Source organism: Oncorhynchus masou, chromosome 19 (assembly GCF_036934945.1).
Source record: "Oncorhynchus masou masou isolate Uvic2021 chromosome 19, UVic_Omas_1.1, whole genome shotgun sequence".
Taxonomy (NCBI): Eukaryota; Metazoa; Chordata; class Actinopteri; order Salmoniformes; family Salmonidae; genus Oncorhynchus; species Oncorhynchus masou.
In genome coordinates this window covers 5,009,615-5,029,263 of record NC_088230.1, presented here as the reverse complement: position 1 = coordinate 5,029,263, position 19,649 = coordinate 5,009,615, and positions in this window count along the sequence as shown.

The window sequence follows — 19,649 nt, the reverse complement described above, 5'->3', positions numbered from 1 at the left end:
ATTTTCAACAGTAATTTCCCTCTGTTCCACAGCCCCACCCCTGAACAACCCCTGAAGAGCCATGTGCCCTCTGAAGAACTGAAGCCTTTGGTCCTCTGCCCTCCTGCCCCACCTAAGGCTCTCTGACCTCTGAAGAACTGAAGCCCTCCTGCTGTCTGTTATTCCCCATGTCCCATTTGTCCTCTCATCCACTAGTGCATTGCATGTTTCCTCTCCAAGCACTTTGAGTAGCCCGGTCAATTTTCTCTCATAACTGTAAGTAGGGTGAATTACATTTTCAAATCGGTGATTCATGTGTAACTCAATGAGCAGTGTCTGCTATTTGTATTTACTGCGAAGTCTCCTCCTGTCCCCTGTTAATAGGTGATGACCACTCCACTCCAAAACCAGTGTCAACTTTCTCCTGACATGAACTGAAGCCATGTCTCATGTGCCCTCTCATCCACTCCCCAAGCACTGTAAGAAGCCCTGTCAATTTTCTCTCATTACTAAGTGAATCACATACACAATCTCATCAAATCAAATCCCATGTTATTGGTCACATAAACATGGTTAGCAGATGTTAATGTGAGTGTAGCAAAATGCTTGTGCTCCTAGTTCCGACTGCAGTAATATCTAACAAGTAATCTAACAAATTCACAACAACTACCTTAAATACACACAAATATGAAGGGATGAATATATGTACATATTCAGGGGGGTCAAAAAAGTATTTCGTCAGCTACCAATTGTGCAAGTTCTCCCACTTAACAAGATGAGAGAGGCCTGTAATTTTCATCATAGGTACACTCGAGAAAATCGAGAAAATCACATTGTAGGATTTTTTATGAATTTATTTGCAAATTATGGTGGAAAATAAGTATTTGGTCACCTACAAACAAGCAATATTTCTGGCTCTCACAGATCTGTACATTCTTCTTTAAGAGGCTCCTCTGTCCTCCAGTTGTTACCTGTATTAATGGCACTTGTTTGAACTTGTTCAGTATAAAAGACACCTGTCCACAACCTCAAACAGTCATACTCCAAACTCCACTATGGCCAAGACCAAAGAGCTGTCAAAGGACACCAGAAACAAAATTGTAGACCTGCACCAGGCTGGGAAGACTGAATCTGCAATAGGCAAGCAGCTTGGTTTGAAGAAATCAACTGCGTGAGCAATTATTAGGAAATGGAAGACATACAAGACCACTGATAATCTCCCTCGATCTGGGGCTCCACGCAAGATCTCACCCCGTGGGGTCAAAATGATCACAAGAACGGTGAGCAGAAATCCCAGAACCACACGGGGGGACCTAGTGAATGACCTGCAGAGAGCTGGGACCAAAGTAACAAAGCCTACCATCAGTAACACACTACGCCGCCAGGGACTCAAATCCTGCAGTGCCAGACGTGTCCCCCTGCTTAAGCCAGTAAATGTCCAGGCCCATCTGAAGTTTGCTAGAGAGCATTTGGATGATCCAGAAGAAGATTGGGAGAATGTCATATGGTCATATGGTCAGATAAAACCAAAAATATAACTTTTTGGTAAAAACTCAACTCGTTGTGTTTGGAGGACAAAGAATGCTGAGTTACATCCAAAGAACACCATACCTACTGGGAAGCATGGGGGTGGAAACATCATGCTTTGGGGCTGTTTTTCTGCAAAAGGACCAGGACGACTGATCCATGTAAAGGAAAGAATGAATGGGGCCATGTATCGTGAGATTTTGAGTGAAAACCTCCTTCCATACCTTACATCAGCAAGGGCATTGAAGATGAAACGTGGCTGGGTCTTTCAGCATGACAATGATCCCAAACACACCGCCCGGGCAATGAAGGAGTGGCTTCGTAAGAAGCATTTCAAGGTCCTGGAATGGCCTAGCCAGTCTCCAGATCTCAACCCCATAGAAAATCTTTTGAGGGAGTTGAAAGTCCGTGTTGCCCAGCAACAGCCCCAAAACATCACTGCTCTAGAGGAGATCTGCATGGAGGAATGGGCTGAAATACCAGCAACAGTGTGTGAAAACCTTGTGAAGACTTACAGAAAACGTTTGACCTCTGTCATTGCCAACAAAGGGTATATAACAAAGTATTGAGATAAACTTTTGTTATTGACCAAATACTTATTTTCCACCATAATTTGCATATAAATTCATAAAAAATCCTACAATGTGATTTTATGGATTTTTTTTTCTCCTTTTGTCTGTCATAGTTGAAGTGTACCTATGATGACAATTACAGGCCTCTCTCATCTTTTTAAGTGGCTGACTAAATACTTTTTTGCCCCACTGTAAATATATTGAAGAGCGATGGCGTCATAGGCAAGATGCAGTAGATGGTATAGAAACCTGTCTAGGACTGGGGTTCCGCTATGTTCCGTTAGTGGAACCCCTCGCCATCAGCCAATGAAATTGCAGGGCGCCAAATACAAATCAACAGAGATCTCATAAATCAAATTTCTCAAACATACAAGTATTAGAAACGATTTTAAAGATAAAATTCTCGTTATTCCAGCCACAGTGTCTGATTTCAAAAATGCTTTTCAGTGAAAACTACACAAATAATTATGTTAGGTCACCAGCAACTCACATAAGAATCCAGCCAAAGAGAGTAGTCACAAAAAGCATAAACAGAGATGAAATTAATCACTAACCTTTCATGATCTTCATCAGATGACACTTGTAGGACTTCATATTACACAATACATGTATGTTTTGTTCGGTAAAGTTCAGATTTATATCCAAAAGTCTTATTTTACATTGGCGTGTTATGTTCAGTAGTTCCAAAACATGCAGTGATATTGCAGAGAGCCACATGAAGTCACAGAAATACTCTTTATAAATGTTGATGAAAATTCAAGTGTTATGTATGGAACATTAGATACACTTCTCCTTAATAATGCAACCGTTGTGTCAGATTTCAAAAAAACTTTACGGAAAAAGCATAATCTGCTCTTAGCCCATAATCTGCTCTTAGCCCAAACCAGCCAAAAGATATATCCGCCATGTTGTGCAGTCAACATTAGTCATAAATAGCATTAGAAATACTCACTTACCTTTGATCTTCATCCGAATGCAGTTCCACAATAAATGCTTGTTTTGTTCGATAATGTCCATAATTTATGTCCATTTATGTCCAAATACCTTCTTTTGTTAGGGCGTTTGGTAAACAAATCCAAAAGCGTGTTCAGGTCCAGCCGGACTAAAGGTTATATTACTTTTTATATTACGAGGCTGCTGGCAGATCCCTTAGTCAAACAGCTCCCATCCGGACCCCCTTCACAGGATCAGCCTGAAACAACATTCTAAAGAAGGTTGACATCTAGTGGAAGCATTAGGAAGTGCAAAATAACCCATATCCCGCTGGGAATTCGATAGGGGCTGAATTAAGGGTTTTGCCTGCCATATGAGTTCTGTTATACTCACAGACATCATTCAAACAAACTTCAGAATGTTTTCTATCCAATACTAATACTAATATGCATATATTAGCATCTGGGACTGAGTAGGAGACAGTTCACTCTGGGCACGCTATTCATCTAAAAGTGAAAATGCTGCCCCCACTAGTGCCGTTATTTAAAGTGACTAGTGATACCATTATTATGTCCATTTATTAATGATCTTTTTGGCCTTCCTGTGACATCGGGTGCTGTAGGTGTCCTGGAGGGCAGGTAGTTTGCCCCCAGTGGTGCATTGTGCAGACGGCGCTACCCTATGGAGAGCCCTGCGGTTGAGGGTGGTGCAGTTGCTATACCAGGCGGTGAAACAGCCCAACAGCATGCTCTCGATTGTGCAACTGTAAAAGTTTGCGAGTGTTTTAGGTGAAGGTTGAAGAGGTGCTGTTGTGCCTTCTTCACCACGCTGTCTTTGTGGAGGGACCATTTCAGTTTGTTTGTAATGTGTATGCCGAGGAACTTAATTTAGGGATAGGCGTCCCATCAGCGGGACACCTGTCGACAACATCCAGGGAAATTGGAGGGCACACAATTCAAATAAATAATAGTAATATTAAACATTTATGAATATACAAGTATCTTATATTCGGTTGAAAGGTCACATTCTTGTTAATCTAACTACATTGTCCGATTTCAAATAGACTTTACATGAAAGCATACCATGTGATTGTTTGAGGACGGTGCCCCACATCAACATATTTTTCAACCAGCACAGGCTTCAAAAAATCACAAATAGTGATTAAATGAATCACTTACTTTTTTAAATCTTCCTCTGTATGCAATCCCAAGTGTCCCATCTACAACATGAATGATCGCTTTGTTAGATAAAATTATTCTTTATATCCCAAAAAGTCTGTTTTGTTGGCGCCATCGATTTCAGTTATCCACTAGTTCAACTTCCAGACAAAGGAATCCAAAAAGCTACCGTACCCTAAAATGTAAATAAACTGTAATATTTCATACGGAAGGAGTATGTTCAATGGAAAAGTAAAATTAGCAGAAGCGCATCCCCTTTGTCGTACACAAACAAACAGATTTTCCACTGAGACTTTGCACCAAAACTCCAAATTCTTCCTCGTTTTGGAAGAAACAAGCCTGAAACCTTAAACAAAGACTTTTGACATCTAGTGGAAGCCATATGAATTGCAATCTGGGAGCTAGAATTGCATAGGACCCATTGCTTTCCATTATAACCAATTATGGTTGGTTTTTCTTTGGATTTTGGCCTACCATATCAGTCTCATACATTATTTCAATATTTCAGAGTGTTTTCTATCTAATGATACCAATTAAATGCATATCTGGTTTCTAATGGTACCAATTAAATGCATATCTGGTTTCTGGGCCTGAGTACCAGGGAGGTTACTTTGGGCACGTTAGTCGGGCTGAAATTCAGGAAATTCAGGAAAATAGACCCTGCCCGAAGAGGTTTTTAAAAACTTTTCACCTACTCCACTACTATCCCATCGATGTGGATGGGGGGGGGTGCACCCTCTGCTGCTTCCTGAAGTCCACGACAATCTCCTTTGTTATGTCGACATTGAGTGAGAGGTTATTTTCCTGACACCACACTCTGAGGATCCTCATCGTTGTTGGTAATCAAGCTTACCACTGTAGTGTCGTTTGCAAACTTGATGATTGAGTTGGAAGCATGCAATGGCCATGCAGTCATGGGTGAACCAGGAGTACAGGAGAGGGCTGAGAATGCACCCATGTGGGGCCCCAGTGTTGAGGAGCAGTGGGGTGGAGATGTTGTCTCCTATCTTCACCACCTGGGGGGGCGGCCCGTCAGAAAGTCCAGGACCCAATTGCACAGGGCGGGGTCGAGACCCAGGGTCTCGAGCTTAATGATGAATTTGGAGGGTGCTATGGTATTAAATGCTGACTTGTAGTCAATGAACAGCATTCTTAACTTCTTGAAACTCCCCAACCCGGATCCGGGTTTGTGACTAAAGCCTCAGGCTCATTAGCATAACGCAACGTTAACGATTTCTGAAAATCGCAAATAAAATGAAAATAATGCTTCTGCTCTCAAGCTTAGCCTTTTCTTAACAACACTGTCATCTCAGATTTTCTAAATATGCTTTTGAACCATAGAAATTGACTAATTTGTGTAAGAGTATGCAAAGCTAGCATAGCAAATAAATAAATAAATAAAATCATTTACCTTTGAAGAGCTTCTGATGTTTTCAATGAGGAGACTCTCAGTCACATACCAAATGCGCAGTGTTTCCTGAAAGCGTCTGTGTGTAGGAGAAATCGTTCCGTTTTCTACATTGCGTCTGGCTACCAAAACGAACCGAAAATGCAGTCACCTACAACGTAAAACTTTTTCCGGATTAACTACATAATATCGACCGAAACATGGCAAACGTTGTTTGGAATCAGTCCTCAAGGTGTTTTTTCACATATCTCTTCATTGACATGCAGTTCGTGGAAGCTTGCTTTACTCTCTGTATCGTTTGGAAAAATACTGGCAGGTGACTTTTGCGCACCAATTTCGGCGCAGGACACCGGGCGGACACGTGGTAAATGTGGTCTGTTATGGTCAATCTTCCAATGATCTGCCTACAAATACGTCACAATGCTGCAGACACCTTGGGGAAACGACAGAAAGGGCAGACTTACTCCTCTCGCGTTCACAGCCATATAAGGAGACCATGGAATACAGAGCCTCAAAAATCCTTGTAATTTCCTGGATGCCATCTCATCTTGGTTTTGCCTGAAGCTCACGTTGTAGGGCACGCACAGAGAAGATCTTTGTATTTCTGGACACGTCAGAGTGTTTTCTTTCGAACGGTAGCAATTATATGCATAGTCGAGCATCTTTTTGTGACAAAATATCTTGTTTAAAACGGGAACGTTTTTCATCCAAAAATGAAATAGCGCCCCCATAGATGTAAGAGGTTAACCTCTCTGCACACAGAATCCGTTAGCGGGATGAAATTCGACAACATACGGTGATCGCTACATAAATTGTCATATTAAACATTCATGAAAATACAAGTGTCTCACATGTTTCGAAAGCCTAGAATCTTGCTAATCCAACTGCGTTGTCAGGTTTCTAAAAGTATTTACTGCGAAAGAATATGATGCGATTATCCCCATAAAAAAACAACTATTTCAACCAGCACAGGCGTAACCAAATCACAAACTGCAATAAAATGAATAGTTTACCTTTGACAATCTTCCTCTGTTTGCAATCCCAATGCTCATTGTTACACAATGAATGGTCTTTTGTTTGAAAAAAATCTAATTTTATAGCCTAACACGAAACATTTTGTGAACCGCTTGTGTCGTGAATTCCGTCTCATTCCATTTTCGACCACACATTTGATGAAAATACACACACGAAACGTGACTTTTCCAGTCATGTTTGGTTTCATTGCAATCAACTGGTTTGTTTGTAACACAACCAAGCATGATGGGCCATTTCACGGGACTTATTGACTGAAAGAAACCGATTTGAAGACAACAAGTCATGACATCATTGTGCACCAATGATAGGACGACTGTTTCGTTGATTGACTGTCTTTTAACCCAATGACCACTGATCGTCTTGAAATCTAGCTGGGTAGGTCATTCGCTATTGAAGTTTCATACCGGAAGGAGAAACACAAATTACGCACTGCATTGTTTGGTGAAGGTGCAGATTCAGCTGTTTATATATCAATCATTATGGCGACTCTTATGGCGAGTCAGGGAAAGCTAAATCTAAGTCTTGATATACAGATGTACACACAATTTTAGAATAAATCGATTGGGAAGGTGAGACAAAGCTTGTTGTAGGACGATTCATTTAGCGATTGTGGAGGAATATTTTTTGAACGATATTATTTGTGATTTTTATTTTATTTTAGAAGCATTATATAAACATGTAATGTCATGAAATGTGAGATGCGTGTGTCTGCCGCCCCACCCCAACCCACATGAAATAGCCTATTTGAGGCTGTTTGAAATTAATGATATAAAATATTATTTGTGATTTTTATTTTATTTTAGAAGCATTATATAAACATGTAATGTCATGAAATGTGAGATGCGTGTGTCTGCCGCCCCACCCCAACCCACATGAAATAGCCTATTTGAGGCTGTTGAGGAGAGGGCAGGACCACATCAATGGCCAAAGTGAAATGGAGACAGATAATAATCTTTTTGGAAAAACTGAACATTTGCTATCTAACTGAGAGTCTCCTCATTGAAAACATCCGAAGTTCTTCAAAGGTAAATTATTTTATTTGAATGCTTTTCTGGTTTTTGTGAAAATGTTGCCCGCTAAATGCTACGCTAAATGCTACGCTAGCTATCAATACTCTTACACAAAAGCTTGTTTTGCTATGGTTGAAAAGCATATTTTGAAAATCTGAGATGACAGTGTTGTTAAGAAAAGGCTAAGCTTGAGAGCTAGCATATTTATTTCATTTCATTTGCGATTTTTATGAATAGTTAACGTTACGTTATGCTAATGAGCTTGAGGTTATAACTGGATACAGGTTTTTTTCGTAGCCAAACGTGAACAAAACGGAGCGATTTGTCCTACACAAATAATATTTTTTGAAAAACTGAACATTTGCTATCTAACTGAGAGTCTCCTCATTGAAAACATCTGAAGTTCTTCAAAGGTAAATTATTTTATTTGAACACTTTTCTTGTTTTTGTGAAAATGTTGCTGGCTGAATTCTAGGCTTATAGCTATGCTAGCTATCAGTACTCTTACACAAATGCTTGTTTAGCTATGGTTGAAAAGCATATTTTGAAAATCTGAGATGACAGTGTTTGTAGCGGCTTTCTTGGTGTGAAGGAGAGTTGGACAAAAATGCGGCGTGGCTATTGAGATTCATGTTTTAATAAAACAACTAAAACACAAACACTACAAAACAAGAAACGTGCAAAAAACCAAAACAGTCCTATCTGGTGCCATAAATACAAAGACAGGAACAATCACCCACAAACATTTGCGATTTTCATGAATAGTAAACGTTGCGTTATGCTAATGAGCTTGAGGCTATAAATAGGATCCCGGATCCGGGATTGCTCGTCGCATGAAGTTAATTGGTCAATAAATAGCAGGTCATCACATTAATGATAATACATCACAACAGACCCAAGGAAAGGTAACAATATTTGACAGGCCCTGTTGCTCTAAGGGTGGTAGGGAATGGTTCGGATCTTGGCACACCCATATAGTTGGCAGGACTGGGCTCAGTGTGGATTCTAAAGCTGCCCCCTGATCGCACAATATCTGCTCAGGACAAATCCCAGTGTTGCACTACAGCTGACCAGAGTGCTTTTACAGTGGTCTCTGCAGTCTGGTCTTTTGAGGGAACAGGCCACCCATATCTGGAAAACAGATCTGTCATGAAGAGTAGGTAAGGGCTGACCCAGGGATATATAGCCTCCTGTTGGGTCCCCCACCAGTCGGTTCCTTCCTCAGCAGTCTGATTAGCTAACTCGTTGCAGGTGCATCTGATCCCACAAGCCCCGCAACCCACTTATCCACTTATCTACCAATCCATCTCGTGACATTATCTTCTGTGCAGCATGGGTGGGGAGTGAACAATGCAGCCCAGACAGCTTAAGCAATGAATGAGTAAGTGGAGCAGGCACTTGGCTCTTCACCCTATAAAGGGGCTGAGCTGATAAACAGACAGATTCTGGGGGTGTGCTGATAGACAGATCCTCTCAATCATGTGAGACCCATTTGACAGAAGTACCGAAAGAAACAACGTTTCTTTATGTATTGAAAAAGTACAGACGTTTCTGTATACTGTGCAACACTATACCGTAGTAGAACAGCAACTAACACAATATAATTATGGCACATAATATTAATTTACTCATTGGACTAACTAATTCTTAGCTCTTTTTTCTATCTGTGTTTTGTTATTGTTGTTTTTTGTCTTCCTCGTCAAATCCTGTCCTGCCCTCAGTGGAAGAGTTGAGCTGTTCTCCAACACAATACAGTACATCCATAATAAGCCTATCCAGCACTGAAGCCAAGCCTCCGAACACCTCAACGCATACCTCATACCCTCATTCAATCACAGCTGTGATCCCTTCCCAACACTGTGGAAATAGTACTTTCATGTTTGGTTGAATACCATAGTAGACCAACAATTTACAAAAAAAAAGCCTTTCTTGAGCGGAGGGGAGGCTATGCTTGGTCTTTAATTAAATACAACGAAATTGGATTAATTATTTTAATACAAAGAATACAGGCACAGAGCTGGGAGAGGCACAACAACACCCCTTCGACCAGACCCAGCGAACTGACGGGGGAGAGGGAGGGCTGTCTGCACTCTGGACTGAGGTAGGAAAGCTGCAGGGGACAGAGGAACAAATGGCCCAGCTGAAGGAGGAGGTGAGACAACTGCAGAAGAGAGGCAGAGTGCTCCTGACAACCTCCCCATACCCACTGAGGACACAAAAGCCAGAGATTGTGTTCCTAATAGACTCAAATGGGAAAGACATACATGAAAATAAACTCTTTCCTCTTTCACGAAGTGGCTGAAAACTGGTGTCCAAACAGTCAGCGCCCTGGAGCTGCTGTCAGAGGACCGACTAGGGTCCCCCAGCCACATAATAATTAACACAGCCACAACTGCCTTGGGGGCCCAGCAGGAATCGGTGGCCACAGCACTCAAGGTAGTAATTGTAAAAGCTTCTTCCACATTCCCTAACTCAAGAGTGGCCATCTCTACTCTTCTACGACAAAAATACTTTTCTCCCGCCACCATACAAGCATCTCCCATGACTGTTGCTCGAAACTCAATGTTTACCTGGCTCATCACCCCACCCTGGATTTGGACAGCCTCTACAAAGCCATAGTACCCACCTTAATAAGTTTCCTCACTGGTTAAACTGAATGTTTTTTTTAAATGTTCTGAAAAGGCAAGTGAAAATGCCTGTTCTGGGAATGTACATTTTTAGGTTGCAGGGAGATTCTGAGAACGGTTTGCTATGGTTCCTTGAAAGTTTTCCTGGGAGGATTTATTAACGTTCTGAGAACGGAAATGATAGGTTATTTAAAGGTAATTAAATAACATTCTGAGAAGTTGTTTCAAATAAAATCACATTTGTTACGTGCGCCGAATTCAACAGGCATTGTACAAGCAGTGAAATGCTTACTTACAAGCCCTTAACTAACAATACAGTTCAAGAAATAGAGTTAAGAAAATATTTACTAAATAAGCAAAGGTAAAAGAAAATACAAAATCAAAAAGTAACACAAGAAAATTACATAACAATAACGAGGCTATATGCAGGTGGTACCTGCAATGTAGAGTCAATGAGTCAATGTACAGGTTAGTCAAAGTAATTTGTAATGTGAGTGGGGGTCAGCGTAAATAGTCCGGGTGGACATTTGATTAGTTGTTTGGCAGTCTTATGGCTTGAGGGTAGAACCTGTTAAAGAGCCTTTTGGTCTTAGACGTGGCGTTCCAGTAGCGCTTGTCGTGAGGTAACAGAGAAAACAGTCTATGACTTTGGTGACAATAAGACTTAATAACACTGCTGGTTTAGGTTAAGTGTTTTGAGCTCCAAGCACTGATAGGACACATGGAAATACGTTTGCTTAGTCATTAATAATGCAAACATTTTTTTTTCGTCAAATCTATGTTCTTGGGTTTAGCCATGGAATTAGTCCACTGTGCCACCAGAATGAAGCTAGCATGCCATTTTTTTTAACTCATACAAAGTGTTTAAATTGAGTGCATTCAAATATATCCCAAATGGGTCCCAAGCACTAATTGCAGTTTTGGAAACGTCAGAGTGTTTTCTTTCCAAAGCTGTCAATTATATGCATAGTCGAGCATCTTTTTGTGACAAAAATATCTTGTTTAAAACGGGAACGTTTTTTTTCTCCAAAAATTAAAAGAGCACCCCCTATATCCAAGAAGTTAAAAGTGGTGTAGATCTTATTTATATAAAGAGCATATTGAAGTTAGAAGCAATAGGATTTGAAGCAATATCCTACAACTATTTTAGCACCGTTTCGCGCTGCTCTGAGACAAGCATGGGGACTGGTCTTTATAAATAAATTAGATTTTTATTTTCACTGAATCTCCGTTTGGGTATTGGTTAGACTACAATTATACAATTAGGGTGTAGAAATGTTATTATCTTAGTGTAACCTTTATTTAACTAGGCAAGTCAATTAAGAACAAATCCTTATTTACAAGGACAGCCTACTCCTTCCTCCCCATCACAGAATCGAACCCCAGTCTCTCACGTGCCCACATGTCAAGGGATTCTTTAGCTAAATAGCACGGCACTGTAGCCTACTTCCGACCATCACGTTGTACAGCGCCATATTTTCCATTACATCCTAATGGAAACCCAGAGGGTTTTACCTTTTTCTTGGAATAGCAACACCATAATATTAATCAAAGAAATGAAGCGAAATTTCTTAAAATCAGTCCAATATACTAAGTTTTTACAAAATAAGATTTTAAATGTTATAGTACAGCAACTATTGAAGGCTACCAAACTAACACTAACTAGCATTAATGGTACCAGTGGTTGGCACTTAAATAACATGACAGATTTCTGTGGCACCACACAAGCTGTGCTGCAGTATGCTGCAACTTTTAAAGGACAAACCACTGTATTGTGTTTTGCAACTGTAATGGTATTGGGTTGTGTTTAATGGTTTCTGATAAAATGTTTTTGAAAAACACAAGAGAGCCATGCAATGTATTATTTTGTTAGGCTAGTTCCTAGCCCATTTCTCCGTGCAAGTTTTGAGATTGTAGAATTGCACCATAGGGATAGCCCTCATAGAGCTGGACTATTCAAGGACAGTTGGGTTAAAGCATTAGGTTGCTAAGAGAAGGACAAACTGAATTGCTTGCATTGTGATGATGACCAAGCAATGTATTTTTGTCCTATTTGTTGGTCAGTTGTGATTATTATTTAAGGAGCATCCAGAAACCGCGATTGACGAATTTCTGAAATTTCTTCTTCTAAATATTGATAAGCATGCACCTGTTAAGAAACTGACTGTTAGTACTGTAAAGTCTCTGATGATTGATGAGGAAGAGATTGGGGCAAAAGGAGTGGCAAAAAAAGCCTGGCTGCACATCTCACTTGCTGACTTACTGCAAATTGAGAAATTACGTGATTAACTCAACAGAAACAAAGACATTTTGAAGCCAAGATCAATGATATAAAGAATGACAGATATTTTCTTGGGAGTACTTTCAATTAAATGATGGGCAAAAAAACAAATCTTCAATCGAATCAGATGGCTTATTAACTTTTATTTTGTGTGTGGGGGGGGGGGGGTATTTTATTACAAATCCCCATTAGCTGCTGCCAATATTAAGGCAAGTATATAACACATAACACAGTACTCTACAACAACATATCTATAACACAAAATCCATAGTACAGCAATATATCAATATTACGATGTATGTGTGTGTAGAGTGCCAATGTTAGCGTGTGTGTGTCTCTTCCCAGTCTGAAATATTCCACAAGGTGTAGTTTTGTGTTTTTAAATCAGATTTTACTGCTTGCATGAGTTACATGATGTGGAATAGAGTTCCATGTAGTCATGGCTCTATGTAGTGCTGTGCATTTCACAGTCTGTTCTGGACATGGGGACTGTAGAGACCTCTTGTGGCATGTCTTGTGGGGTATGCATGAGTGTCTGAGCTGTGTGCCGGTTGTTTAAAACAGACAGATCTGTGCTTTCAACATGTCTCACAAAGACAAGTAGTGATGCAATCAATCTCTTCTCTACTTTGAGCCAGGAGAGATAGACATGCATGTTAATATATACATATACGTATACATTTAAGGGTCAACCATGCTGCTCTGTTCTGGGCCAACTGTAATTTTCCTATATCCCTTTTTGCGGCATACAGTTGAAGTCGGAAGTTTATATACACTTAGGTTGGAGTCATTAAAACTAGTTTTTCAACCACTACACACATTTCTTGTTAACAAACTATAGTTTTGGAAAGTCCCTTAGGACATCTACTTTGTGAATGACACAAGCAATTTTTCCAACAATTGTTTACAGACAGATTATTTTACTTATAATTCACTGTATCACAATTCCAGTTGGTCAGCAGTGTATTTACACTAAGTTGACTGTGACTTTAAACAGCTTGGAAAATTCCCGAAAATAATGTCATGGCTTTAGAAGCTTCTGATAGTCTAATTGACATAATTTGAGTCGATTGGAGGTGTACCTGTGGATGTATTTCAAGGCCTACCTTCGAACTCAGTGCTTTTTTTCTTGACATCATGGAAAAATCTAAAGAAATCAGCCAAGACCTCAGAAAAAAATTATAGACCTCCACAAGTCTGGTTCATCCTTGGGAGCAATTTCCAAACGCCTGAAGGTACCACGTTCATCTGTACAAACAATAGTACACAAGTATAAACACCAAGGGACCACGCAGCAGTCATTCCGCTCAGGAAGGAGACGCATTCTTTCTCCTAGAGATTAACTTACTTTGGTACGAAAAGTGCAAATCAATACCAGAACAACAGCAAAGGACCTTGTGAAGATGCTGGAGGAAACAGGTACAAAAGTATCTATATCCACAGTAAAACGATTCCTACATCGACATAACCTGAAAGGCCACTCAACAAGGAAGAAGCCACTGCTCCAAAAGCACCAAAAAAAAGCCAGACTACAGTTTGCAACTGCACATGGGGACAAAGATCGTACTTTTTGGAGAAATGTCCTCTGGTCTGATGAAACAAAAATAGAACTGTTTGGCCATAATGACCATAGTTATATTTGAAGGAAAACTAGGGAGCCCTGCAAGCCGATGAACACTCCCAACCGTGAAGCACTGGGGTGGCAGCATCATGTTGTAGGGGTGCTTTGCTGCAGGAGGGACTGGTGCACTTCACAAAATAGATGGCATCATGAGGAAAGAAAATGATGTGCATATATTGAAGCAACATCTGAAGACATCAGTCAGGAAGTTAAAGCTTGGTCGCAAATGGGTCTAAAGTGTGGCAACATGGCTTAACCTCTTGAAACTCTAGGGGCGCTATATCATTTTTGGATAAAAAGATGTGCCCGTTTTAAGCGCAATATTTTGTCACAAAAAGATGCTCGACTATGCATATAATTGATAGCTTTGGAAAGAAAACACTCTGAGGTTTCCAGAACTGCAAAGATATTCTCTGTGCGTGCCCTAGAACGTGAGCTACAGGCAAAACCAAGATGAAACGGCATCCAGGAAATCAGCAGAATTTTTAGGCTCCGTTTTCCATTGTCTCCTTATATGGCTGTGAATGCGAGATGAATGAGCCTGCCCTTTCTGTCGTTTCCCCAAGGTGTCTGCAGCATTGTGACGTATTTGTAGGCATATCATTGGAAGATTGACCATAAGAGACCATATTTACCAGGTGTCCGCCCGGTGTCCTGCGCCGAAATTGGTGCGCAAACCTCAGCTGCAAGTATTTTTCCATGGAATTCAGAGAAGAAAGCAGGCTTCCACGAACGATATATCAATGAAGAGATATGTGAAAAAACACCTTGAGGATTGATTCCAAACAACGTTTGCCATGTTTCGGTCGATATTATGGAGTTAATTCGGAAAAAGTTTGACGTTGTTGGTGACTGAATTTTCGGTTCGTTTTGGTAGCCAAATGTGATGTACAAAACGGAGCGATTTCTCCTACACAAAGATTCTTTCAGGAAAAACTGATCATTTGCTATGTAACTGAGTCTCCTCATTGAAAACATCCGAAGCTCTTCAAATGTAAATGATTTTATTTATTTGGTTATCTGGTTTTTGTGAAAATGTTGCGTGCTAAATGCTACTCAAAATGCTAAGCTAGCTTAGCATACACTTACACAAATTAGTGAATAGCTATGGTTCAAAAGCATATTTTGAAAATCTGAGATGACAATGTTGTTAAGAAAAGGCTAAGCTTGAGAGCAGGCGCATTATTTTCATTTTATTTGCGATTTTCAGAAATTGTTAACGTTACATTATGCTAATGAGCTTGAGGCTATAACTGTATACAGGGTTTTTTCATAGCCAAACGTGAACAAAACGGAGCGATTTGTCCTACACAAATAATATTTTTTTGAAAAACTGAACATTTGCTATCTAACTAATGATTTTATTTGAATTATTTTCTTGTTTTTGTGAAAATGTTGCTGGCTGAATTCTAGGCTTATAGCTATGTTAGCAATCAATACTCTTACACAAATGCTTGTTTAGCTATGGTTGAAAAGCATATTTTGAAAATCTGAGATGACAGTGTTGTTAACAAAAGTCTAAGCTTGAGAGCAAATATATTTATTTCATTTCATTTGCGATTTTCATGAATAGTTAACGTTACGTTATGCTAATGAGCTTGAGGCTATAAATAGAATCCCGGATCCGGGATTGCGCGACGCAACAGGTTAATAAAGGACAACAAAGTCAAGGTAATGGAGTGGCCATCACAAAGCCCTGACATCAATCATATAAAACTTGTGGGCAGAACTGAAAAGGTGTGTGCGAGCAAGGAGGCCTACAAACCTGTCTCAGTAACATCAGCTCTGTCAGGAGGAATGGGCCAAAATGTGGAAGGCTATCTGAAGCGTTTGACTCAAGTTAAAACCTGTTTGGGATAGGGGGTTGTATTTATACGTCCGGGTGAAAGCATGCCCAAAGTAAACTGCCTGCTACTTGGGCCCAGAAGCTAGGATATGCATTTAATTGGTAGATTTGGATAGAAAACACTCTAAAGTTTCTAAAACTATTAAAATGTCTGTGAGTATAACAGAACTTATTTGGCAGCCGAAACCCTGAGGACAAACCATCCAGGATTTTTTTTTTGTTGAGGTGACTGTGTTTTCAATTTGATTTCTATGGGAATCTAGATTTCTGAGACATCTGTTTGCAGTTCCAACAGTCTTTAGAAATTGGTTGATGTTTTTCTTCTGAGTAATGAAGAAGTATGGCTGTTCAGACTGAGTGTCGAGTCTAAGTGTGCTGTTGTGTTTGGGGCGCACGCTCCACTTTCATTTTATCCACTACTGAGCACAGTTTATTCCTTGTTAAATTTGATCGATTTAAGTTTTAAAATACTTAAAGTTGGAATAGGAAAGTTGTTTGAAATGTTTGGACCAAGATTACAGGTAATTTATTAGATAATGTGTAGTCATCTTGGGCGAGTTGGAACCGGTGTTTTTCTGAATCAAACGCGCCAAATAAATGGACATTTGGGGATATAATGATGGAATTAATCGAACAAAAGGACCATTTGTGATGTTTATGGGACATATTGGAGTGTCAACAGAAGAAGATCTTCAAAGGTAAGGCATGAATTATATCATTATTTCTGAGTTTTGTGTCGCACCTGGAGGGTTGAAATATGATTGTATGGGTTTGTTTGATGGGGTGCTGTCCTCAGATAATAGCATGGTTTGCTTTTGCCATGAAGCATTTATGAAATCTGAGACGGTGACTGGATAACAAGAAGTTAATGATGAAAATTAAATATTTCTAATAATTTATTTTGAATTCCGCGCTCTGCAATTTCCCCGGATGTTGTCGAAACGCTAGCGGAACGTCTAGCCGTAACAGGTTTTAACCTCTCTAGGGTAGGGGGCAGCATTCGGAATTTTGGATGAAAAGCATGCCCAAATTAAACGGCCCGCTACTCGGGCCCAGAAGATATGATATGCATATAACTGGTAGATTTGGATAGAAAAAACTGATTTAGCAGACGAAAACCTGAGAAAAATCCATTCAGGAAGTAGGTTTTTTTGGGGGGGGGGGTTGTAGTTTTCTATTCAATGCCATTACAGTATTCATTGACTTAGGACTCCATTTGCAGTTCCTATGCCTTCCACTAGATGTCAACAGTCTTTAGAAATCGCTTCAGGCTTGTATTCTTATAAATGAGGGAATAAGACCAGTCTGAACAAGTGGACCCTAACGTGACGCAGAGTTTTTTCAGGCGCATTGGCATTTCTTGTTTACCTTTTATATTGACGACGTTATTGTCCAGTTGAAATATTATAGATCATTTAGGCTAAAAAAAACAACCTGAGGACTGAATATTAACATCGTTTGACATGTTCCTATGAACTTTACGGATACAATTTGGATTTTTTTGTCTGATTGTTTTGACTGAGTTTGAGCCTGTGGATTACTGAAGAAAACGAGCTAACAAAACTGAGGTTTTTGGATGTAAAGAGACACTCATCGAACAAAAGGAACATTTATTGAGTAAATGAATGTTTTCTGATTGCCACCATATGAAGATCATCAAAGGTAAGGGATTAATTTTATCTCTATTTATGAGTTTTGTAACCCTTCTGCTTGACTGGTTACTGTTTGTAATAATTTGTCAACTGGGCAATGTTCTGGGCTAGGTATGTTCTGGGCTAGGTATGCTTTTGCCAAAAAGCATTTTATAAATATGACACTGTGGTTTGTTTAACAAGAAGTTAATCTTTAAACCTACGTAAGATATGTTTTGTTTTCTGAATTTTTATAATGAGCATTTCTGTAATTTAATTTGCCGCTCTGCAACCTCACTGGATGTTGGCCAGATGTGACGCTTGCGTTCCACATACCCTAAGAGAGGTTAAACAACTTAAAGGCAATGCTACCAAATACTAATTGAGTGTATGTAAACTTCTGACCCACTGGGAATGTAATGAAATAAATAAAAGCTGCAATAAATGATTCACTCTTCTATTATTCTGACATTTCACATACTTAAAATAAAGTGGTGATCCTAACTGACCGGGACACGGAATATTTACTTGGATTAAATGTCAGGATTTTAAAAACTGTATTTGGCTAAGGTGTATGTTAACTTCCGACTACAACTGTATGTTTATGTAAGTATATGTACAGTACCATCAAAAGTTGGACACCTACCTCATTTAAGGGTTTTTCTTTATTTTTACTATTTTCTAAATTGTAGAATAACAGTGAAGACATCACAACTTTGAAATAACACATATGGAATCAAATAGTATCCAAAAAAAGTGTTAACTTTGGGATTGGTGTCCACTACGACAACATCCGTTGAAATTGCAGTGCGCGAAATTCCAAATAAAAAATCGTATTATTAAACATTCATGAAAATATAATTGTCTTACATTGTTTAAAAGCTTAACTTCTTGTTAATCCAACCGCGTTGTCAGATTTCAAAAAGGCTTTACGGCGAAAGTATACCATGGGCTTATCTGACAGCGCTCCACATCAAAATACTTTTTCAAACCAGCACAGGCTTCACAAAATCCCAAATAGCGATAAAATATATCACTTACCATTGAAGATCTTCCTCTGTTTGCAATCCCAGCTACACAATGAATATTAGTTTTATTCGGTAAATTCACTCTTTATATCCAAAAAAGTATGTTTAGTTGGCAACATTGATTTCAGTAATCCCCTTGTTCAACATGCATACAAACAAATCCAAAACGTTACCGGTAAAGGTTCGTCCAAACAAGTCAAACAATGTTTCTAATTCATCCTCAGCTACACTAATATCTAAATAAACAATACAATTTAAGATGGAGAAGAGTATGTTCAATAGGGAAGATAAATAACGAAGGCCGCGCACCTCATTCATGCGCCAACAAGACTACTTTTCTTATGAGGGACACCTTAGAAAAACTACAACTACTTGTTCATTTTTGAAAAGACTGTTGACATCTAGTGGAAGACATAGGAACTACAATCTGGGTCCTATCTATTTGTTTTTCCCATAGGTTAGCATTGAAATGGCCTGTGACCTCAAAAACACATTTTCCGGATGGATTTTCCTCTGGGTTTCGCCTGCCATATCAGTTATGTTATACTCACAGACATTATTTTAACAGTTTTAGAAACCTCAGTGGTTTCTATCCAATGCTACCAATTATATGCATTTCCTAGCTTCTGGGCCTGAGAAACTGTCAGTTTACTTTGGGCACGTCATTCATCCGAACTTCCGAACACTTCCCCTGAGCCTTAAGAGGCTGTAAAGAGCAGAAGTAAAAGGTTAATCTAGGTAATTTAGGTATTATGGACATGTAGGTAGAGTTAAAGTGACTATGCATAGATAATAAACAGAGTGTAGCAGCCGAGTAAATAGTCTGGGTCGCCATTTGATTAGCTGTTCAGGAGTCTTATGGCTTGGGGGTAGAAGCTGTTATTGTCACACCCTGATCAGTTTCACTTGTCCTCATTATTGTCTCCACCCCCCCCAGGTGTCACTTCTTTCCCCAGTGTACTTATCCCTGTGT